Source organism: Gorilla gorilla, chromosome 13, assembly GCF_029281585.2.
Source record: "Gorilla gorilla gorilla isolate KB3781 chromosome 13, NHGRI_mGorGor1-v2.1_pri, whole genome shotgun sequence".
In the NCBI taxonomy this organism is placed as follows: Eukaryota; Metazoa; Chordata; class Mammalia; order Primates; family Hominidae; genus Gorilla; species Gorilla gorilla.
The window spans coordinates 24766683-24790513 of NC_073237.2; the positions used below are offsets into that span (position 1 = coordinate 24766683).

The following is a 23831-nucleotide window of genomic DNA, read 5'->3' on the forward strand; positions in this document are numbered from 1 at the left end:
TGGACTCACTAAGCCTCCAGAACTGTAAGAAACAAATTCTTTTTCTTTATCAATTACCTGGTCTCAGGTATTCTGTTATAGAAACACAAAACAGACTAGGAAGGCCACACACACACACATAACTATTTCCTAACAAACATAAAGGTGGTCTCTATCATCTGGGATCAGGTCCTCAACACAGACACAGTGCAATCCATACCCCAAATATTCATTCTTATCAACACCATGCAAGCCCAGGGATACACACGTTCACAACTCTTGCCCTCCCCTATGTCCTTGAAACACTCCGAGCCTGGAAATTTTGCATCTCTGTGCCTGAGGACATTGGAGGTGGATGCTGCTCAGAGAGCAGGAAGGATTTGAATGGCAGAAGAGCTTAGATAATGGAAAAACACAAGTTGCTTGTTAATTCCTTCCCAGCAGATATCATGGGTTTAATATTCCTACACAACAAATTAGCATTTCCCAGTTGTCCCAAACATCTATTTTCTTGCTTCTCCTCAAGTTCTAGCCCACTATTCTGACGGTCCTTACCAATTACAGGGCATTCACGGCAATTGTATCTGGCAGCTGAAGAACATGTTGCCATATTCAACAATTCATATTGCTCTGAAATCTGCAATATGTAGGTATAAGCAGAATTGCATTAAGAATGATAGGAAGCCTTTATGCTGGCTATCAGATAGATATTGAATGGTAGAAGGTCAAGTTTTATTTTCATAAAAATGTTTAATAAGATTTATTTAAATTTGTTAGAGTTAAATAAAATTTAGCTTTATTTAAGTACTGTTAATATGCATGAATTAGAATTAGTATCTTACTTTAAAAAAATTTTTTTAATGTGAGATGGATAACGTGCCAACGTCGTATCAAGGTTCACAAGGGTGACATCTCACACATGCATGTGAACACACAATCATGCTTGTGAACTACAAAAGAATCTTACCTTTTAATTTGTTAAATTATGACTTCTTTAGGAAAAAACTTCTCTAGAAGGTGTATACAAAAAATAATTTTAATTATTGAATTTCTATGTTCACTTCTTTTTCTTTTCTTTTTTTTTTTTTTTGAGATGGAGTCTCACTCTGTCACCCAGGCTGAAGTGCAGTGGCACAATCTCAGCTCACTGCAACCTCTGCCTCCCAGGTTCAAGCAGTTCTCCTACCTCAGCCTCGCGAGTAGCTGGGATTACAAGTGTATGCCACCACACCTGGCTAATTTTTGTATTTTTGGTAGAGATGGGGTTTCACAATGTTGGTCAGGCTGGTCTTGAACTCCTGACCTCAAGCAATCTACCTGCCTTGGCCTCCCAAAGTGGTAAGATTACAGGCATGAGCCACCATGCCCAGCCATCTACGTTCACTTTAACTGACACTTCTTAATGAAAATAGATTCAAATTTTGTATATTTTGACTATAATTACATTTTTTTTAAATACTTTAGATCAGGGGTTGGCAACTTTTTCTAAAAGATGCAGAGAGTAAATATTTTAGGTTTGTTGGCCATACAGTCCCAGTCACAGCTACTCAGCTCCACCACTGTAACATGAAGACAGCCACGGACAACATGTAAAAGATGGAGCATGATTGTGTTCCTATAAAATGTTTTAAACAAAAAACAGGTGGCTGGACTGCAGGATATGGTTGACCAATCCTTGCTTTAGACAAACAGTCCCCAACCTTTTTGGTACCAACAACAGGTTTCCTGAAAGACAATTTTTCCACAGACCATGGTTGTGGGGGAATCATTTCAGGATGAAACTGTTCCACTTCATCAGGCATTAGATTCTCATGCAATCTAGATCCCTCGCATGCCCTGTTCAGGATAAGATTCACACGACTATGAGACTCTAATGCCTCAGCTGATCTGATGGGAGGTGGGGCTCATGCAATAATGCTTGCTCACCTGCCGCTCACCTCCTGCTGTGCGCCCCAGTTCCTAACAGAGAGCTGGTCTGCACCTTGGGGGTTGGGGACCCCTGCTTTAGAGCATTACTGTCAATAGAAAACAAATTTGTGAAAATTTTGGTATTAACATAATTATTGAATTTTGCTCAGATGATAGAAAAATAATGTATGGAATAAATGACTTTTGAATTATATATACCTTGGTTTTATTATAATACCTTGGTCTCATTCAGACTTTGCCAGCTCATCAACAGAATCCCAGATATATTCAGTCACAATTAAATTCAATTGTCTTTGGTGCTTCATGACTTCCAATCATAGAAAAATTATAGCTCAATTCCACATTGAATTTGGGTGCAAGAGAAAAAAAATACAGCTTGACATGTTTTTGCCTTTGTCATTTTGAGGGTAGGAAGATAAATATATAAACAGATAGTAGTTGGACTTCCCTTTGTACTCTTTTTTTTTTTTTTTTTTTTTTTTTTTTTTTTTGAGACAGAGTCTTGTTCTGTCGACCAGGCTGGAGTGCAGTGGTGCGATTTTGGCTCACTGCAACCTCCGCCTCCTGGGTTCAAGTGATTATCCTGCCTCAGCCTCCTGAGTAGCTAGGACTACAGGCATGTGCCACCATGCCCAGCTAATTTTTTATATTTTTGGTAGAGATGGGGTTTCACTATGTTGGCCAGGTTGGTCTCGATCTCCTGACCTCGTGATCCGCCTGCCTCAGCCTCCCAAAGTGCTGGGATTACAGGTGTGAGCCACCGTGCCTGGCCTTGTACTCTTATTGTGGGCCCTGCAAAAGGCAGGAGCAGCCTGAGCCCTTTAAGAGGGGACAGACTTGGCTGACTTTCCCTTTTGCCTTCTTCCTGCTGCCTCCTTCCCCTTCCCTGGGACACGGATGTAACTGTCGGGATTTTGGCTGCCATCTTGTGACCATGAGGAAGAGGCCAAGTGAATGGCAGAAACTTAGGCTTGGCCACCCCCAAAACGGCACCAAACCCAATTCAGAAACCACCCACCCCCAGGCCCTTACCATTTGAAGAAAATGAATCACTATTTGATTAAGTCATTACCCAAAATTAGGGTTTTCTGTTACAAGCAGCCAAACACAAATTCCTAGACATAAATTCCAACAAGGGTACGGGGTATGTGACTCTCATCCCACTGCTTTTCTGATGCATCTCTCCCAGCTCCCAACACACTGACATGTTCATTCATTCATTCATTCATCCAATAAGCATCCACAAGAGTCTATTCTGGTCCAAGGCGTAGGATAGTGCTGTGCCTACCATGAGGAACTGGAAGAAATGTAGGGAGAGATTGCCATAAGGCACTCACAGCCTTGTGACAGAGACAAGATGGAAATGGTCGTAGATCCTTGCTTTACCTACAGTGTTAATTAGGACACAGGTCCAGATGTGTCATCAGGAACCCAGGCTAACAGAGGCTTAAACAAAAGAGGAAATCATACACAAGGGAATACTCTTAATCCATAAAAAAAAAAAAAAAAAAAAGAAATCCTGTCATTTGCAACAACATGGATGGAACTGGAAGTTATTATGTTAAGTGAAATAAGCCAGGTACACAAAGACAATTATTGCATGTTCTCACTCATTTCTGGGAGCTAAAAAGTTGAACTTGTGGAGTTCAACTTTTTAGAGTAGGATGATGGTTACTAGAGGCTGGAAAGAGTGGAGAGGGGATAAAGTGGGGTTGGTTAATGAGTACAGACATATAGTTATGTAGAAGAAATAAGTTCTCGTTTGATAGCACAATAGGATGACTATAGTAAACAGCAATTTATTGTATATTTCAAATCAGCTAAAAGATTTGAAATATTTCCAATACAAAGAAATTATAAATGTTTGAGGTGATGAATATCTTAAAGACCAATTTGATCACTACACAGTGGATGCATGTTTCAAAATATCACATGTACCCCATAAATATGTACAATTAATACGTATCAGTAAAAAAAGAGAAGTTAATTTCTCTCAAGTGTAAAAGTCTGGGCTGGTATAGCAGCTGAGGCACTAAGGTTGTCAGGGGCCCAATTGTAACTACCCAGTGGGTTCACCTTGCCCGCTGCCTAGACGGAGCTGATTTATCTTTATCAAGTCGGGAACTGCAACAGAGAAAGAGTAATTCATGCAGAGCCAGCTGTGTGGGAGACCAGAGTTTTATTATTACTCAAATCAGTCTCCCGAGCATTCAGGGAGCAGAGTTTTTAAGGACAATTTGGTAGGTTGGAGGATGCCAGTGAGCCAGGAGTGCTGATTGGTCAGAGATGAAATCATAGGGAGTCAAAGCTGGCTTCTTGCACTGAGTCAGTTCCTGGGTGGGGGCCACAGGATCAGATAAGCCAGTTTATTGATCTGGGTGGTGCCCCCTGATCCATTAAGTGCAGCATTTGCAAAGTATCTCAAGCATTGATCTTAGGAGCAGTTTAGGGAGGGTCAGAATCTTGTAGCCTCCAGTTGCATGACTCCTAAACCATAATCTCTAATCTCGTGGCTAATGTTAGTCCTACAAAGGCAGTCTAGTCCCCAGGCAAGAAGGAGGTGTGCTTTGGGAAAGGGTTGTTTCAACTCCCTATGATTTCATCTCTGACCAATCAGCGCTCCTGGCTCCACTGGCTTCCCCCTACCCACCAAGTTATCCTTAAAAACTCTGCTCGGGGAGACTGATTTGAGTAATAAAAAAACTCTGGTTTAATGCACAGCTGACTCTGCACGAATTCCTCTTTCTCTATTGCAATTCCCCTGTCTTGATGAATCGAGTCTGTGTAGGCAGCAAGCAAGGTGAACCCCTTGGGCGGTTACAGGAATTGAGAACGCCAGACTTCAGTGGAAATTGAACCCTGGCCCATCTGCTAGGTTCACTGGCTAGCTCTGAATCTTGGTTCAGGAAACTGGCCTCACAACTCAGGATTCCAGTCCATGACCTTTCAGGTCTTCAGAAGGAGCTAAAGCTGTGTGTTTATTGTTAAGCCTATGAATCATAAATTTTTTGAACCAGAGTGAGTGTTATGATAGACATCTGAGTGAAGCTGTCCATTTTGATGTGGCTATTTTTATTCAAAGGACATGTTAACATGGTACTTTTAACCCAGGTCATTTGGGGCTATATCAAAATGTAAAAACTGTTTTCTGGGCAAGCCACCTTTAATCCTGCCCTCCTTCCCAGCTTCAATCCACTGCTTGCTCTACTCCCTCCTCGCTATTGTCATTGAACTGCAAAATTTATGGCCTTAGCAAAGCGCCCATAATAAATGGACCCTAGTAAAAGATCTGTAAATCCACCATTCCTCTCCCAAGGGAAATTTAATAAAAACGAACTCAGATAAAAACACTTATTAAGAATTGAAACAAAGATTGATAGTGTTTAATTTATAATTGATACATGTCTTTCTTTCTCTAGGATATTTGAAAATATTTTATTCTCATGATTTTTGACCAGTATCGAAGTGGTTCCACCAATTCTCATATTTTAATAATGCCTGTGGTGTCTCTTTTCTTTGTACAAAGAGATTATATTTGAGGTTTCTTTTGGGTTGGTCCTCGGACTGGCAAATTTCCAAATGGCTTTGACTGAGCCATTTGGAAAGGTAATTCTTAGCCATTACCTTTCATTTTCCTTTCACTAGCTGACCTAACATAGGTAGAAATAATGAGGTTTTGTGGGGTTTATTTTTGACAACTTTAGTGGCTTTAAATGTCTTTAACCCAATTTTTAAATGGTTGCAGATTTTAAGGTGTGTTATCTACTAACACATCAAATGGAACCTCTGGGTCTTTAGTTGTCACAAACAGAATCACTTGAGCTGCAAGGAAAAACTTAAACCACTTCTGTTTGGTGTTTTTAACTCTTCATTGGCTAATTTCTTATTTATTTATTTATTTATTTATTTATTTTTGAGATGGAGTCTTGCTCTGTCACGCAGGGCTGGAGTGCAATGGCACCATCTCAGCCACTGCAACCTCCGCCTCCCGGACTCAACTGATACTCAGCCTCCCAAGTAGCTGAGATTACAGGCATGTGCCACCATGACCTGCTAATTTTTTTTTTTTTTTTTTTTTTTTTTTTTTTTTTTTTTTTTTTTAGACGGAGTTTCACTCTTGTTGCCCAGGCTGTAGTGCAATGGCACAATCTTGGCTCACTGCAACCTCCGCCTCCCAGGTTCAAGTGATTTTCCTGCCTCAGCCTCCCTAGTAGCTGGGATTACAGGCATGTGCCACCACGCCTGGCTAATTTTGTATTCTTAGTAGAGATGGGGTTTCTCCATGTTGGTCAGGCTGGTCTTGAACTCCTGACCTCAGGTGATCTGCCCACCTCGGCCTCCCAAAGTGCTGGGATTACAGGCATGAGCCACCGCACTCGGCTAATTTTTGTATTTTTTTTTAGTAGAGGAGGAGTTTCGCCATGTTGGCCAGACTGGTCTCCAATGTCTAACCTCAGGTAACCCACCCACCTCGGCCTCCCACAGTACTGGGATTATAGGCATGAGCCACTGCATCCAGCCTCCTTGGCTAATTTCTTTTACAGTTTCTTTTTTTTTTTTTTTTTTTACTAAATGGGGGAAAAAAATAGTACTCAAGAAGACTGAATAGTAGCATATAATCTATCCTGCTTCAAATCCATCACTGCAGTTGGCTCATTTTCTTCATCTGTAACAGGGAATAATAATGGTACATCATTCACAGGGTTTGAGCATTCAACTAAGATGCATAAAGTGCATAGCACAGTGCCTTGCACATAATAAACGGTCATTAAATGATAGCTATTTTTGTATTATTATTCTTTAGCACAAAATTAAATCCTAAATGTCTTACTCCCTCCAAAAGGGATTAAATTATGATTTAATTTTATGATTTAATTTGTGGGGACATGCTCTGAAACTGGCATAATGAAAATGGTGCCTTCACAGTGGAGAAAGTTGGAGGAGAAGATTAAAATTAAATCAACAATAGTGTGATGGGTTGGCATTGTGCACTTCCTGATAGAGCACACGGAGAGCACCCAGCATCATTTTTGTGTAATTCCTGCCAAACCTCATGTTGAAATTTGATCCCCAGTGTTGGAGGTGGGTCCTAATGGGAGGTGCTTAGGTCATAGGGGTGGATCCTTCATGAATGGCTTGATGAGGTTCTTGCAATAGTGAGTTTTCACTCTACCAGTCCCTACCAGAACTGGTTGTTAAAGAGAGCCTAGCACCTCCTTCCCCTCTCTCTTGCTTCCTCTCTGGCCATGTGATCTCTGTACACTCAGGCTCCCCTTCTTCTGCCATGAGGGGAAGCAGCTTGAGGCCCTTACCAGAAGCAGATAAGCTTCTTGTACAGCCTGCACCATGCTTCCTGTACAGCCTGTAGAACCATAAGCCAAATAAATCTTTCTTTATAAATTACCCAGCCTTGGGTATTCCTTTTAGCAACACAAACAAACAAGATAGTTTCTCTAAGGATAAGTCTATCAAATCAGCATAAATAGCCATCCCAAACAGGTATGGCGTTTGCCCTATTGGTTTCTGTGTGGCACCCGTGCTAAGGAAATAAAAATGTCTTGTGTGAACAGGTTTCCAAACTACTGCCAAAAATTTTCTTTTGACCTCTTGCTGTGACAAATTGCATTAATGCACTTGTTCATAAAGAGCCACCTTTACATTCCTGTAGTAAAGCTGACTTGGTCATAATGTAGTATTCTTTTAATATACTACTGAATACTAAGACTAAAATTTATATGGGATGTATGCCTCTATGTTCTTAAATGTCTAATCATTGTATTGAACAGTCTGAAGTCAGCAGGGCATAAACATAAAATGGTTTTGTGGGGTTTTTTGTCCAATTGCTTATCTTCAAACAAATTCTTCCAAGTCTCTTCTTCCTGACCCATAATGACATTTGAACAAATCATATGGATTTGTGGTCACTTTCAATTAATAAAAAGTCCAGGCCAACCTATTACCAGTTTAAAACTTCAGTTACAGCATCAGCAGTACTGTGTCCAAGTGCAAGGATGTCAAGAATGTTTCCTTATCCAAAACTTCCAGGAAGAATTTAGAGCTCAGACAGAACCCCACAGAAGCTTCTTCACAAACGTGCAGAGGATGCAAATAAGTACCTTTGCTTGCTCTCCATGGTCAGCATGAGTTTATAGCAGGAATAAGGGCATTCAGAACACCTGGAAGCAATAGACGTCCTTTCGAAAGAACAAGATGATGGTGGCCTCAGGCAGAGAAGCCTGTCTGCTGAGTACAAAGACCATGTGCACCAGTCTAATAACAGTTAAGGGAAGACATTGGTCTCTAGTTTACCAACCACCTAAGGAGGAAGTGAGTGAAATTATCTGAAATGAACCATGCCAAGCCTGGATACAAAGCAAGATTCTTCATGAGCCTGGACTTGGAGGTCTCTATAGCTATTCCTCCACTCCATGCAGCTACACTCAGCCTGCTCACCCCCATCAAGAGCAGTGTGAAAGGAATGAACTACTGATACACACTGCAACATGGATAATCCTTGAAAATATGATGCGCGGTAAAAGGAGCCAGTCACGAGTGACAATATACTGTATAATTCCATTCTTATAAAAGTCCAGAATGGGGACTCTAGAGAAACAGGAAGTAGATTTCTGCTTGCTTATGGCTGGGGGGGGCAGTGGTTGGAGGATAGAGGAGTAATAGCTAAAAGGTACAGGATTTCTTTGAGAGAATGAAAATATTCTAAAATTGACTATGATGATGGTTGCACACACCTGTGAATGTACTAAAAAACCATTGAATTGTACATACTGTTAAATGGGTGGATTATATGGTTTGGATATGGTTTGTTTGGCCTCACTAAATCTCATGTTGAAATGTCATCCCCAGTGTTGGAGGTGGGGCCAAGAGGAAGGTGTTTGGCTTGGTGCCATTCTCACAGCAGTGAGTTCTCACTCTTAGTTCCCATGAAAACTGGTTGTTGAGAAGAGACTGGCCCCTCCTCCTCTTTCACCATATAAGTCTGCATGCTAGCTTCCCTTCCTCCCCTTCCGCCATGAGTGGAAGCAGCCTGAGTCCCTTGCCAGAAGCAGATGCTGGTGCCATACTTCCTATACAATCTGCAGAACCATATGCCAAATAAACCTCTTGCCTCTTTAAATTATCCAGCCTCAGGTATGTCTTTATAGCAACACAAATGGGCTAAGACATGTGTTATGCAAATTATATCTTAATAAAGCGATTTTTTTAAAAAAGAGAGACAGAGAAAGAGATGTGGAGATTCTGCCAACCAATGACAAAATGTGCAACAAAAACAACATGTTAAGGCATGGTAGGCCCATGTCCTGCAGCTCTTTAGGTCTGAGATGTCTGAATTCAAAACGACCATCCAATTCATGTGGCAGGCACAGCTGGTGAGGTATGAATCAATGGGTAATGAGGCAAGAGGCACATGCACATCCTCAGAGGCAAGAGGAAAGGGATGATGAATACTGGGGTACTCAGGCCTGTGAGCAACCCCCACCCAGGTCACAGAACTCCTCTTCCTGCCCTCTCCTCTCTGGGAAATACTTATTTGCTTCTGGCCTGGGGATAAGGAAGGGAGACAGGAAGGACTGACTTTCTACAAAAATTTTAAAACCGTATCTGCAGTTGACTCCCTGTGGGCAGCAAAAGGGACTTTTCTTAGAAAAAGACTCTTTGAAGTTGTGCTTTCCTCCAGATTTCTAACATTCAGAGCTTCTTTCCAGCTCTGGCTACTGTGACAGGCCCCTAGCCAGAGCAGTTTCTCTGCACTGGGAGTGAGCACCAGAAACCACCAGCATTGGGATTTCATTTCTTTGCCCCTAGTTGGAAAACGGACTTCTGAGGGACATGTGCTCCCTGTCCACCCTCACCTTCGCCCACTGGGAGGAGGTCTGCGTCCTACTTATGCATAAGCCCCATGAATGTCAACTGAAAGAGAAGAGCATTTAGCCAAGGGAGGAGGAAAGCCACTGCTGAGGTGCAGCGTGAGCAGGATGGTCAGTGATGTGTCAATGACCAACAGTGATCTGGAAGTTGTAGTCCTCCCTTGGGGGTGACTCGGATGGTCTTTGCGTATATTGTTCCATCTACAAGCGTTGAGAAAACAGCTCCTTCTGTGCCTGTCTCCCTTTTTCTATCACATTCAGCAGAGGGAGGGCCATTCAGGTCCCTGTTGAGAGGCCAGGCTGGCTTTCAGGATGGGGGAGATCCCCAGGGAAGGGTACAGTTACCCCTGAGGCTTCCACCAGCCTTTTGTTCTGCTCCCCCTCACCAAGTCCCCAGGAAGGACAGGCCCCCTAGGTCTCTCCGGTGTGAGCTACCAAGTCAAGTGCCTGCTTTATCCAGACAGGCAATGCCAGAGAAGAGCTGCTTCACCATCTCTGTCTCAACAGCAATGATGACAGGGATGGACTCTGACTCCAGGGGTGCCATCCCTAAAGAACAGGCAGCTACAGCAGCCACCTGGCCACAACAATGGAAGGGAGAGGTGGCCAAGGGTGGGAGAAAGCTTTTGCCATCTTGAGCCATGAAAGCAAAGGGGAAACAGATGGTTCATCCATGAATAACCAGGTCAAAGACTCCACAGCAGCAGACTCAGTGATCCCTACTCAGAAGCTAAGAATTCTGTTCCAGCAGGTTCATGCTAGACTTGCCCAGGGTGAACACATGCCCTGGAAACCCTGTAAACCCTGTAAAGAGAAGCATCAGATTTCATTATCTAGAAACCTCCATTACATTGTGACCAGGGAAGTCACACACACACACATACACACACACACACACGCATGTGCACGCACGCTGCTTCCGAAGATTGACATCATTTGGTTAGTTTAGTTAGACCCTACTTTGTCCAGAAATAAGTCAAGGAGCCTCCAAACACTAGCTATGTGGCTAAAAGCCTGTGCTCTGTTCTCAGGCCATGTCGTCTTGTCATGGCACAGAGCTGAGTTTGATGCCCAGTCCTGTCACACAGCAGCTGTGTAGACTTGATTCTGTGCTTCACCACACCGAGTCCCAAGCTCCCGCTCCCCTTTGTAGGATGGTTACAGAGATGGGAAACTACAATTAGCAATAATGGGAGCTGTTTTTGTTTAATAAAATACTTCAGTCGCATTTCCCAATGCTGCTCCCGCAGCCCCCAGCTCAGCCCTGGGAGCAGTGAAGGGAGGGAGGGAGTTTTTCTGCTGCTGAGAAAATCTCTTCCTTGTCCCCCTTCATTTTCAAGGCTCAAGCCCCTAGTGCCAGTGTCACTTTATGTAACTGGATAGCTCTTGGGAGTGAGGAGCACCCAGTGAAGTGAGGAGCACTCACTTTGGCTTAGTCGATTCCGTCTGTAGCTAATGGTTCCACTGATTGGCCCCTGTGGTAAGGGCAAGGTACTGGCTGTTTGGTGTAGTGTTTAGTTCTGCTCTGGGAGACAGTCCCATCTCCCTGCTGGCCCAGCAGCCATTCATGCCCGCCGTTCCCCTGGTTGTTTGGGGCACCCATTTGTCTGGCCTAGCCACCAGGGCACCCCCAGAGCCTCCGTTCCTCCTGCACTTCACCTGTTCCTTCACATAGAGTACGGAGGGCCCTTTCTGCACACCCTGAAGGCCTTAGCCATCTGGGAGGGCAGCCTCCACATCCAAGTCTTCCAGGCATAGTACACCAAAGTCCTCACCCTCTCTCTCAGCACAGGCTGCCCAGCAGTCTCCAGCCCTCAGGAATCCTCAGGTGAAGCAGGCACTGTTCTCTATGTTCACAGCTGCTATGGGCTGAATTGTGCTGCCTTGAAATTCATCTGTTGAAGTCCTAACCCCCAGAATGTGACGGTATTTGGAGATGTGGTCTTTTAAGAGGTGATTAAGGTTGAGTGAGTTCACTGGGGTGGGCTCCAATTCAGCCTGACTGGTGTCCTCATAAGAAGAGATTAGGTCCCAAGAAGCATAGAGCAAAGACAGTGTGCACACAGAGGTAGAAGGCGGCCACCTACAAGCCACAGAGAGAGGCTCAGAAGAACCTAATCCTATTGTGACTTGGACCTTGGAATTATAACCTTCAGAACTGTAAGAAAATTAGAAAAAAGAAAATTCTATCCTTTAAGCCACGCAGTCTATGGTATGTGTCATGGCATCTCTAGGAAATGGATGGATACAGCAACCACCCCACACCTGCCCCAAACTCCTGGGGACGCCTGCCAGACTGCCCAAGGGATCTCCCTCCACACTGCCATCATCTCAGCCCCTCTTCTTGGGGTCAGGCTCCAGATTTCACAGCTCAACCAATACCCAACCAGCAAATAGGATCTAAGACTTCCTGCAGCCTCCCCAAGTCTCTAGGAAGGATCCTCTGTGGTCCTGGCTTGCCCAGTGGGGAGCACACCCTCCCCTCAGTCCCTGATCCAGATTTCTGTCAAGTACTTTCTCCCTCTCAGTCCTCTGTCTGGAGCTGGGGAGGTTGCTGGAATGAGGAGGAGGTGGAAGGAGCCTGTGCAGCCAGCTCCTAAGAAATCTGGATGTAGGTGCCTGGGCCTCTGATGCTTTTGGGCTTTCTTTACAAGTGGCTGTGATGGTTAATTCTATGTAACAACTTGGCTGGGCCGTGGTGCCTAGATATTTGGCAGAACATTATTCTAGATGTTTCTGTGAAGGTGTTTTTTGGATGAGATTAACATTTAAATCCATGGACTTTGAGTAAAGCGGGTTACCCTCTGTAATGGAGATGGGCTTCATCCAATCTGTCGAAGGCCTGAATAAAGATAATATAAAAGATAAAATAATAGACTGACCTCCCCTGAGCAAAAAGGAATTCTGTCAGCAAACTGCCTTCGCACTGGAACCACAACTCTTCCCTGAGTCTCAGCCTGCCAGCACACCTTGCAGATTTTGGACTTCCAAGCCTCTACAATCCATGAGCCAAGTCCTTGAAACAACTCTCTCCATATACACATATCCTGTTTGTTCTGTTTCGCTGGAGAGCTCAAACTGGTCCAGTGGCTTTCTTTAGATCTACCGCTTTGGGTATCAATTACTCATTCTGAGGCAATTGGAAAATTCCCACTCACTTCCTGCCACAAGTGAAATTGGATTATAGTTTTCTGGGATCTCATCCTCAGGTTTTTGGTGTAAAGTTATGCTATTTTCAAAAAATACGATCATACACATTTTGTACTTTTCCCAGAAAGTTATCTATTTCCTAAAGATTTAAAATAATCCACCAATAAAACCACTTCCTTTTCTGAATGCAACTCTTTAATAACTTTCTTGGTTTCTTCAGATCTATTATGATTTGGCTACATTTTGCCAATTTATTTGCCATTTATGTTTTCTTATATTATTCATTTTGACCATTTTTATACATTCTTTTCCCATTAAAAAATTTTATGTGTCTGTATGCACATTTCTTCTTTATTATTCTCTATGTTAAATTTTTGATTTTTCTTTTTTTATTAAACTTGTTGGAGCTCTTCCTCTCCCTCTTCCCTTCTATTCCTCCAAAAGCCAGTAGCTATGGCCAAGAAAGGTCAGTGTCTGCAGAGGTGAGGGAGAGCCTTGGTAACCGGAAGCAGGCTGTCAGAGCCCAGGTGGAGCACCAAGGGCATTGTGCAGGGGTGCTGCCAGGCACAGAGTGCAGAGCCTGAGCGTGGGGTGAGAATATTGGTTCAGGGGCGGAGGCGTGCAAACAGCATGAGGCATCAGAGAATAAGAGGAAAACATTCAAGAGGGGATGCCCAGCATAGGCTGTCAGAATCCAGCAGGATGAAGAAGGCTTCCAGGTGGGAAGGGCAGGCTGGTGCTCAGGTGTGGTGAGGAGGGCATCTGCACAGGGAAGAAGGTGCAGTTGGGGGTTGATTACATAAAGGGAATTGATCAAATAAGTAAATAGGCAGTCAGCCCTCTGTATTCATGGTTCTGCATCCATGGGTTCAACCAACTGGATCAAAAATATTCAGAGAAAAAAATTACAATAATTAAAAAATAAATTAAAAGACAATACAGTATAACAGGTATTTACATAGCATTTGCATTGTATTCAATATTATAAGTAAGCTAGAGATGATTGAAGGCATATGAGAAGATGTGCATAGGTTCTATGTAAATATTATACCATATTAGATAAGGAACTTCAACATCCGTGGGGGGTCCTGGAACCAATACCCCACAAATACTGAGGGATGACTGTATTAGGGATAATGTGAATGATATTTCTCACTTTCAGGGAAGGGAGTTATAACATGTAGAAAATAAGAGAACTAGAATGAATCCAGTGATATTGGACTAGAATTGGGGCTGTTGGTGTGAGCTCACTGATTTCAAAATATGGAGACAGATATAGAAATATAGATGTAAATGTATATATATATATTAGGGGATATATGTATACACACATCTTCAGAGGAAGAGCATAAAACTCCAATGGAGAATCCTGGCAAACAGCAGGCTTATCAACTTAATGTCCACTGAAAAGGCCTGGGGTAGTGATACCCCAGTAGCAATGAGCACCCCTAGTGTTCAGGTCTTGGCTTCTAAATAACATTCTCCATTAAAAGGAACAAGAGTTCCCTGGAGAAATGGCTGACTCCAGAGTTTAGATAGAGAAAGTGCAAGATATCCTGGAATATACTATCATTCTAGAAAGCAAGGTAGCTTAAAGAATGATAGAAACATGTCAAAATGAATCAGCTTAAAGGGGCTACCAAACACCAAATCAGAGGCAATTTGAGCACTAAGATAAATAGTGATAGTAACAAACCATAACTTATTGAATAGAACAGGAAATCGTAAGACTATCTGACATAAATAAATGAACAAAAGTTTAATGAAGCATGGGATACACACTCTCAAAATATCTCTTCACGAAGTACGTATTAATTACATAGAGGAAAAGAGTAAAACTATAATGAAGAACCCTGGCAGATACAAGGTTTGTTTATCAACTTAGGTTATCAACATGAACATTATGAACAATGGGATGAATCAGCATCCTGAGCCACTTGCAAGACTGCAATGAGAAGGTCACAGAAGCATCACTTCTGTGTTGTTCCTAGTTAAGACACATAACTTGAATCTAACTTTAAGGAAATGTCAGGCCCAAATTAAAGGATATTAAACAAAATAAATGGGTCGTAATCTTCAAAAGTGTCAATGTCATGAGAGTCAAAGAAAGACGAAGGAAGTGTTCCAAAGTGAAGGAATCTGTAGAGACAAGAAACTAATCACTAAAGGCAACACATCATTCTGAACTGATTCTTTTTGATGTAAAGAACATTATTGGGACATTTGGCATAAGGAATGTTATTGGGACATTTGGCAAAAAGCAAATAAAATCTGAGGATTAGATGGTAATAAACTATTGATGAAAATTTCCTGATTTCAGTGGGTATGGAGGACTAGTAGGGAGGGTCTGCTCCTCACAATCCCCTCAGTTCTACCCTGTGCTTCCTCTCTCTTGTTGGGGCAAAGAGAGGGAAGATGGAAAAGGGAAAATGTCTCTTACTTAATTAGGCAAGCTTGTTATTTTTTTCCTAGATAATGATAATGAGGTGTGTATGTATGTGTATATGTGTTTTATATATTTTGATGCTATGTTACTTATTGCATAAAGATTTATAATTGTTATATATTCAAAATAACTGTACCCTTTATTGAAATAAAAGCTCTTTAAGGCCAGGGTATGGTGTCTCATGCCTGCAATCCCAGCACTTTGGGAGATAAAGGCAAAAAGATTGCTTGAGGCTAGGAGTTAGAGACCAGCCCGAGCAACATAGCGAGAACCTCATCGCTTTAAAAAAAAAAAAAAAAGAATAAATAAATAAATAAATAAATAAACAATAAAACCTCTTTGTTGCATTGAATCTGTTTGGTTTTGAATCCTGCTTAGCCTGAAATTAATATTAGGGCTCCTGCTGTCTTTATGTTTGTATGTGCTTGATGTAACGTTGCCTGTCATTTACTTTCATATATATTTTTGATTGGGGGAAAATATACCATTTTAACCATTTTTAGGTCTACAATTCAGTGGCATTAATTACATTCACAGTGTTCTGCAACTATTACAACTATTTCAAAAACTTTTCATTTTCCCAAACAGAAGCTCTAACCATTAAGCAATAGCTCCTCATTTCCCCTCCCTCCAGCCTCTGGTCATTTCTAATCTACTTTCTGTCTGTGAATTTGCCTGTTCTAGGCACCTCAGTATCCGTCCTTTTGTGTCTGACTTACTTCATTTCACTTAGCCTGTCTTCAAGGTTCATTTGTGTTTTAGCATGTATCACAACTTCATTCCTTTTCGTGGCTGAATAATATTCTCTAGTACATATATAACACATTTTGTTTACTCAGCAACCTGCTGATGAACACTTGGATCACTTCCACCTTTTGTCTACTGTGAATAATGCAGCAATGAACATTGATGTACGAGTATTTGTTTGAGTCTCTGCTTTCAATCGCTTTGGGTACACACCTAGGAGAGGAATTGCTGGATCCTATTTGCTTTTTGCATTACTGTTTTACTTTATTTTGAAAGCCTCTCTTATAGGAAGCATACAATTTGAGAATTTTTGTCATAAAATAAAGGAATATAGCCCATTTACACTCATTGTTGAAATAGATTATTAGTATTATATCTATTACCCAAAAATTATTTTAATGCTTTCTTGCTTCTTCCAGTGCTTGCTGTTTGGTATGGTGACCACATATTCTTGGCATTTTATCTTTTCCTCTGTGTGTGCATGTGTGTATACATATTGCATACGTTATATAATTATATACTATTTATTGTAATTCATTTTATGTTATGTGTATTTATACATGGCACATTATCTGTCTAGAATTCTACAAATAGTTATTTTAACTTTTCTTTTTCTTTTTTTTGAGATGGAGTCTCACTCTGTTGCCCAGGCTGGAGTGCAGCGGCGCAATCTCGGCTCACTGCAAGCTCCGCCTCCTGGGTTCACGCAATTCTCCTGCCTTAGCCTCCCGAGTAGCTGGAACTACAGGTGCCCGCCACCGCGCCTGGCTAATTTTTTGTACTTTCAGTAGAAATGGGGTTTCACCGTGTTAGCCAGGATGGTCTCAATCTCCTGATCTCATGATCTATCCGCCTTGGCCTCCCAAAGTGCTGGGATTACAGGCATGAGCCACCACACCCGGCCAGTTATTTTAACTTTTCAAAAGTATTCTTTAACTCACAAATTTTTTCTAACTATTAATCAAGAGTACATCAATACTTCCCAAGTTCTCTTTGCTTCTTCTTGAGAATATTTCTAACTTTTCAAATTTTGAGCCACTTTTTAAATTCTTTAGACTTTTCTCTGTTTAGCAGGCATTTGCACCCTGTCATTTCATTTCATGGCTTCCCTATTCTTGATTCTTAAATGTGTTTCATCTCTTGACAATTTTAAATACTTCTCAGAGTTCCTTATTTAAAAAGGGCTCAGTGTGGCATATTTCTTAAACCCTTGCATATTTGAAGGTATCCTTCCTAAGACTTCAAACACTGTAAGTACCTTGGCTGGACATCAAATTACTGAATCACAATCTTTTTCTGTTCTTCTGAAAACTCTGTAGACGTTCTTTATCCAAATTGAGGGCACTAAGAGCTTGAAGCCAGTCTGATTTTCCTTCCTCAGTAGATTTCCTCTTTATTCTGTGTATATACTTGTAGGCTTTTAAAAATCCTGATTCTTCAAACATTTTTGCAGGGTGTCTAGCTAGAGGTCCATTTCCAGCCATTTTGTCCTGGGATATATCAATCTCTAGTGAGCTGCACACTCAGGGTGTGCATGGTGGTCCCTTATCTGTTCGATGATGGCTTCTCTCTGGTCTCACCCCTCAGGATCACCAAACGTCCGCTTGGTGCTTCTGTGCTCCCTGGTCTCCATATATATAAACTTTCCTCCTGCCTTTTTAATTTCTGTATCTTTTTCTCTGCATTTTTGATGAGATTTCTTGACCTTGACCTCTACAGCACTGATTTAATATTTTACGGTACCAATTCTGTTCTTTAATCTCACCCAGGGATTAGCGGTGGGTTTTCATTCTGTGATTACATTTTTAGTTTCTCTGACAGTGTTTCCTTTTCTTATCAATTCCCTTTTCATTTAATCTTTTTTTTTAAAAAAAATCTCATTCTGTGGCTTTTTAAAGAATGCCTGCCCTTCTCTTTATGGCTTTCTACCTTTATTTCATAGGGGCTATGTCTTCTGACATGCAGAGTAGGATGTTGAGTAAGATTTTCCCTTTAGATCAAGAATTGTTGTTAGGAGGACCCAAAATGAGGATGAAGGGCTGGGTGCCCAAGTTCTAGTTAAAGGGATGCAGCCTATGTAGACCCTCTGACTTGATCCTGTAAAGCCACCTTCTTGGGGGCTTTGGGCCATTCTTGGGGTTCCTGGACAGACAGCTGGGCCTGCATTTCTGAGAACGCTCCTACAGAACCACGACAAAGCATCAATTCCCAGCTGTCTCCCTTCCCTTGAAGCTGACAAAGGCAGAGTTTCCAGAGCCCAGGAGGTTTCTTTTGCAGCAAAAAAGCTCCAGGGCTCGACAGAGTCAACACTGTTCCCTGAGGGGAACTCGGTTTTTCACTAGCTTCTAACCAGAGCCAAGTCCTCCTCCAGTTTTTTCCCAGACTTCCTCCTTGCCTCAGCCTGGGAACAAAAGCATTTCAACAAATCCACAGGATCATGCTAATTGGCAAATAACTCATGCTCTCGTGCTCTGAGGGGGTCATAGGTCTGTTGGGCACTGCCAGGGGAAGAGGAAAACTGAGCACCTTAGCAAATGCAACAGCTCCTATATTTAATTGTATTTAAATATGTCCCCTCAAGGAGTCTGCAGGCCCTCAGGGGTACAGGAAGTTATGAGCTAAAACAATTTCTCCTAATTGCTGAACCAGACAACCCAAACAGAACCCTGGGTTTGAGATTCTCATACAGAAATCAGCTCATTCTAATTATTGGGTCAGCTAAGACTCCACCCTAGACCAGGGTCTCTCAAAGTGGCTTTCTCAAAGCACTATTTCTATAAAATGTTAATAGGTGTTTCTGAAAATAGGGTTCCAATTAAAATAAACTTGAGATATGCATAGTAAACAGAGTGGCAGGTTTCTTTCCTGCAGGACTTCTTGGCATCTGGCATGCTAATTGCCTATTATTCAGTCAATCACTGGCATACACTGAGTATCTGTTGTGTGCCAAGCATTGTGGAAACAGAGATTCCCACATGGTCCATGTCTGCAAGCTTACGGCGAGTTTTATAATACCTTAGTACTCAGTACCGGCAACATCAGATGAAAACTTGTTAGAAATGCAGGCTCTCCAGCCTTGCCTCCACACTTACTGAATCAGAATCTGCATTGTAACACACTTCCTGCATGATTGAAGTATGAAAAGCCCTGGAATAATGCATTGCTAGGAGAGAAAAGGAAGGAAAAAAGAATGGCTGAACTGGGAAGCTAGGAACTTTGCTATGGAACCCAGGTAAAACCATGGGCAACCAAACTGGGGAGGGGCACATTGTCCTCACTTCAGCTTAGACACTGAGGCTCAAGCCAGGAGGACTGAGAAGAATGCAGTTCCATTTTGGCATCAATATTTGTTGAGGCAAGGTTCAACTTTGAGGAAAAGAATGTTAGAAATAAATTTTCAGTGCTGCAAAAGAAATAGCACTCGAACATAAATTTAATTTTCTCACCAAGGCAATTTTACTTCTAGAGAAGGGTGCAACTCATAGATGGAGCAATGGCAAGAGCACACCTGAACAAGGGAGGAGAAGGGGTTTTTATTCCTGATGCAGGTAGCCCCTACTGCTGTGTCGTTCCACTATTGGCTAGGGTTGGTCCGCACAGTTTAAGCTAATTCTGATTGGCTATTTTAAAGAGAGCAGGCATACGAGTCGGAGTGGCAGGGTGAGTAGTTTGGCAGGAGGGACGGTTACAGAACAGATGACTCAGGATGACTCAGGTCAGAGCAAGTGACCAGGGGTGAATCAGGACGGAGCAGGTTATACAGGCTAGTAGGAGGTCGTTTACTGAAACTAGGGGCAATGAGACAAAGAGAACGAGGAAGTTAAACTTTAAAATGAAGAAAAAGAACAGGGGAGCTGTGTTAGATATAGTGAACTCCAAGTTTCTCTTCAAAGAATCAGTATGTCAGTATGGTCAGCTCTCTTATTCTTTGTTCTCCATTTTAAAGTTTAACTTCCTGGTTCTCTTCATTCTTTTGTCTCTAGTTTCAGTAAACAACTTTCCCACCAGTTCTAATCAGTAGTTCACATCTGTTCCCCTGGTCACCTGCTTTGACCTGAGTCACCCCTGGTCACTTGCTCCATCCTGACTCATCCTGAGTCACTTGTTCCGTAACCGTCCTTTCCGCCAAACTACTCACCCCACCAGTCCGACTCATACCCTTGCTCTCTTTAAAATAGCCAATCAGAAATTAGCTTAGACTGTGTGATCCAACCCTAGCCAATAGGGGAACAATACAGCAGTAGGGGCTAGCTGCATCAGGAATAAAAATCCCTTCCCCTCCCTTGTTCGGGTGTGCTCTCACGATTGCTCCATCTGCAAGTTGCACCCTTCTATAGAAGTAAAAATTGCCTTGCTGAGAAAATTAAATTTATGCTCGAGTGCTATTTCTTTTGTAGCATCAAAAATTTATTTATAACAGCTAAACATACTGATATATTGGTTCTTTGGAGAGGATCTCAGAACTCATTGTACTTAACAATTTACAGGCTAAAACCTTTGAAAAGGAATTTATTATACCCTACAAGAAAAACCCCAAATAATAGTCTCTTAAACAAGATAAAATGTTTACCCTTCTCTTACTTTCAAGAAGTCCAGCAGTTAGAAGTACTGGGCTGGTATGACATACTACAGGATCAAGGACCCATGTTTTTTCTATCTCATTACTATACCACGCATGGCTTCCATTTCCAAAGTCAACTCATGGTCCAAGATGGCTGCCAGATCTCCAGCCATTACAGCTGCACTCTAGCAAGCAGAAGTGAGGAGAAGCCTGTTTTTTTTGTTTGTTTGTTTGTTTGTTTTTTGACAGAGTCTTGCTCTGTCACCAGGTTGGAGTGCAGTGGCGCAATCTCGGCTCACTGCAATCTCCACCTCCTGGGTTCAAGCAATTCTCCTGCCTCAGCTTTCCAAGTAGCTGGAACTACAGGTGCGCACCATCATGCCCGGCTAATTTTTGTAGTTTTAGTAGAGACTGGGTTTCTCCATGTTGGCCAAGATGGTCTTGATCTCTTGACCTCATGATCTTCCCACCTCAGCCTCCCAAAGTGCTGGGATTACAGGCATGAGCCACTGCGCCCGGCCATCTTCCTGCTTTTAAAGGCACTTCCTTAACAATTATACACAATGTCTACTTATATCTCATTTGCTTCAACTTAATCACACAACCACACCTAGCTGCAAGGAAGGCTACGGAATGTCCTCTTTATCCCAGGTGGCTATTCACCCAGTTAAAAATCAGAAGTCTGCTACTATAAGCCATAGCATCTCTCAGGATCATGTTTGGGAACACTAAGATATGTAACTGACAACCGAAATGAGTAACTGAGACAAAAGTCTCAATCACTGAGGGTTATTAAGCCAGCTTTAGGGTGCATCTAGGAGAAAACATGAGCCACAGACACATTTGTGACTGTTTTTCCAAAGAGGTTTTCAGGAGGTTTAGGATTTATACATTTCCTTGAAGAGGGGGAAAGGCATGTAGGGTAGGCAGTAAGGTAAACAGTTACATTCTTGTGAGACTTCAGTTAGTGCCCAGTAAATCTACATTTTACATAAGGTGAATGTCTAAAGAAAAAAAGGAAGTAAAGGAAGAATCAATTATCCAGTCTCTGGGTAGGTAGAGGAAATGAGTCTTGACTTTGTTCTGCACCTGGGAAGATAAGCTTGTAATAGACACTATCAGCGTGGAGTTTTAGGAGCTAGACTTAGATTGTTGACCCAGAGTTACAATTGGCATGTCCTTGTTTATAGAGGCCAGCAAAGAATTTACTTATGAATGATCTGTGGGGGCAGCCCTTTGCAGATGCCTGAGGCCTTTTACCTTCCTCTAGGGATGCATAAGTTTAGTAATAGTTACTCATTTGGAAGAGATGGCTGCAAGGACTCAGCCTTCAGGCTTAAGCTTTCCTTTTGCATAAGAAGTCTCATCCCTGTGTCTGCTGCTAATGTCATCTGTGGCAAAGTTGAGTGCTTGTCTTAAGTTATATAAAGGAAAATGAAAAATCTCATGATAGGCCAGGCACAGTGGCTCATGCCTGTAATCCCAGCACTTTGGGAGGCTGTGGTTCGTGGATCACTTGAGGTCAAAAGTTTGAGACCAGCATGGACAACATGATGAAATCCCATCTCTACTAAAAATACAAAAATTAGCCAGGCACGGTGGCACACACCTGTAATCCCAGCTACTCGGGAAGCTGAGGCTTGAGAATTGCTTGACCCGGGAAGTGGAGGTTGTAGTGAGCCAAGATCATGCCACTGCACTCTAGCCTGGGCAACAGAGCGAGACTCCACATCGAAAAAAAAAAAGAAGGAGGAGGAGGAGGAGAAGGAGAAGAAAAAGAAGAGGAAGAGGAAGAAGAAGAAGAAGAAGTTGTTGTTTGAGGAGTCCTGAGATTTTTTGTTTTTTTTTTTGAGACTGAGTCTTGCCGTGTCACCCAGGCTGGAGTACAATGGCACGATCTTGGCACACTGCAACCTCCAGGAGAAGCAATGATTCTCCTGCTTCAGCCTCCCGAGTAGCTGGGACTACAGGCACCCGCCACCACACCTGGCTAATTTTTGTATTTTTAGTAGATACAGGGTTTCACCATATTGGCCAGGTGGGTCTCGAACTCCTGAACTTGTGATCCGCCTGCCATGGCCTCCCAAAGTGTTGGGATTACAGGCATGAGCCACCGCGCCTAGCCTGTCATGAGATTTTAAATTTTCCTTTATATAACTTTAGACAAGGACTCAACTTTGCCACAGATGACATTAGCAGCAGACACAGGGATGAGGCGCCTATTTCATGGGACCAAAGAGTACAGACATCAGCGGGTAGCCAGAGCTGGCAAACACAAGAAGACTGTGAGCATATGTGGGACCCTTTCATGGCACAACCTGGAGAGATTTTTGAGATGGCTGAAGATCTAGCAGATTTTAAGTTATTATTATTAATACAACCTCCTTTCTACCCACAGTGTGTGAGAACCAGGGAGTTCAAGATTACACTTGTTTCCAGCATCAGAGGGAAAGAGACAGATGGCATGGTTCTGTCAGCTCTATTACTTTGGGAGTTGGATAGGGTCATCCCACTCAATGGTTCATCATTTCTCAACTTCCAAATAATGAGAACAACATTAAGTTCATGGGGAGAATTTTCTGAATTTAAATTTGGTATTTATATATTTTCCTTAAAACACTAGTGCTTGCAACTGCTTGCCTACTTTTGAGCTGAGGTTTTTTTTTTAGTGAACAAATGGCAAATGGCAAAATAAATATTAATGGGAAACAGAAACAGAATAAAATTGCAACTTCAACAAGTCTGCAATGAACACCTGGTTGTTACTACATTTTGCACATGTAGAAGAGAGCCATGTTTCCTACAGGTAAAATTGTTTCTGACTCTCATTTGCAAGATGAACTTAGATGTGCTGAGATTTCCTGGTGGACTACAAAGGTACAATGATGTCCAGACACTCTGCCCCTGAAAGGAGTGGAGGTCCACTGCTCTAGAAAAAGGTTAAAGGCAGGCTCTGAAACTTGGGAGGCCAAATCAAATGGCCCTGCCATCTTCCATAGCCCAAGCCATGATGACTCCCACATCCCAGCAGTCACAAGCCCTGTTTGGGCCTCCCAAATGCCTCACTGTGCACCCCCTGCACTCTGAGAGGCTAGAAAACATAAGGCTAAGGGTATGGACCCTGAAACTGGAC

General features: G+C 42.4%; 1 non-coding gene across 1 annotated transcript; it reads right to left on the reverse strand.

The window, feature by feature from the left end:
* Positions 1-840: 840 nt before the first annotated feature.
* Positions 841-941, reverse strand: LOC115935922 (small nucleolar RNA U13). Its single transcript, XR_004071512.2, has one exon. It is a non-coding gene; the product is annotated as a small nucleolar RNA U13 (small nucleolar RNA).
* Between the last annotated feature and the right edge of the window lie 22890 nt (positions 942-23831).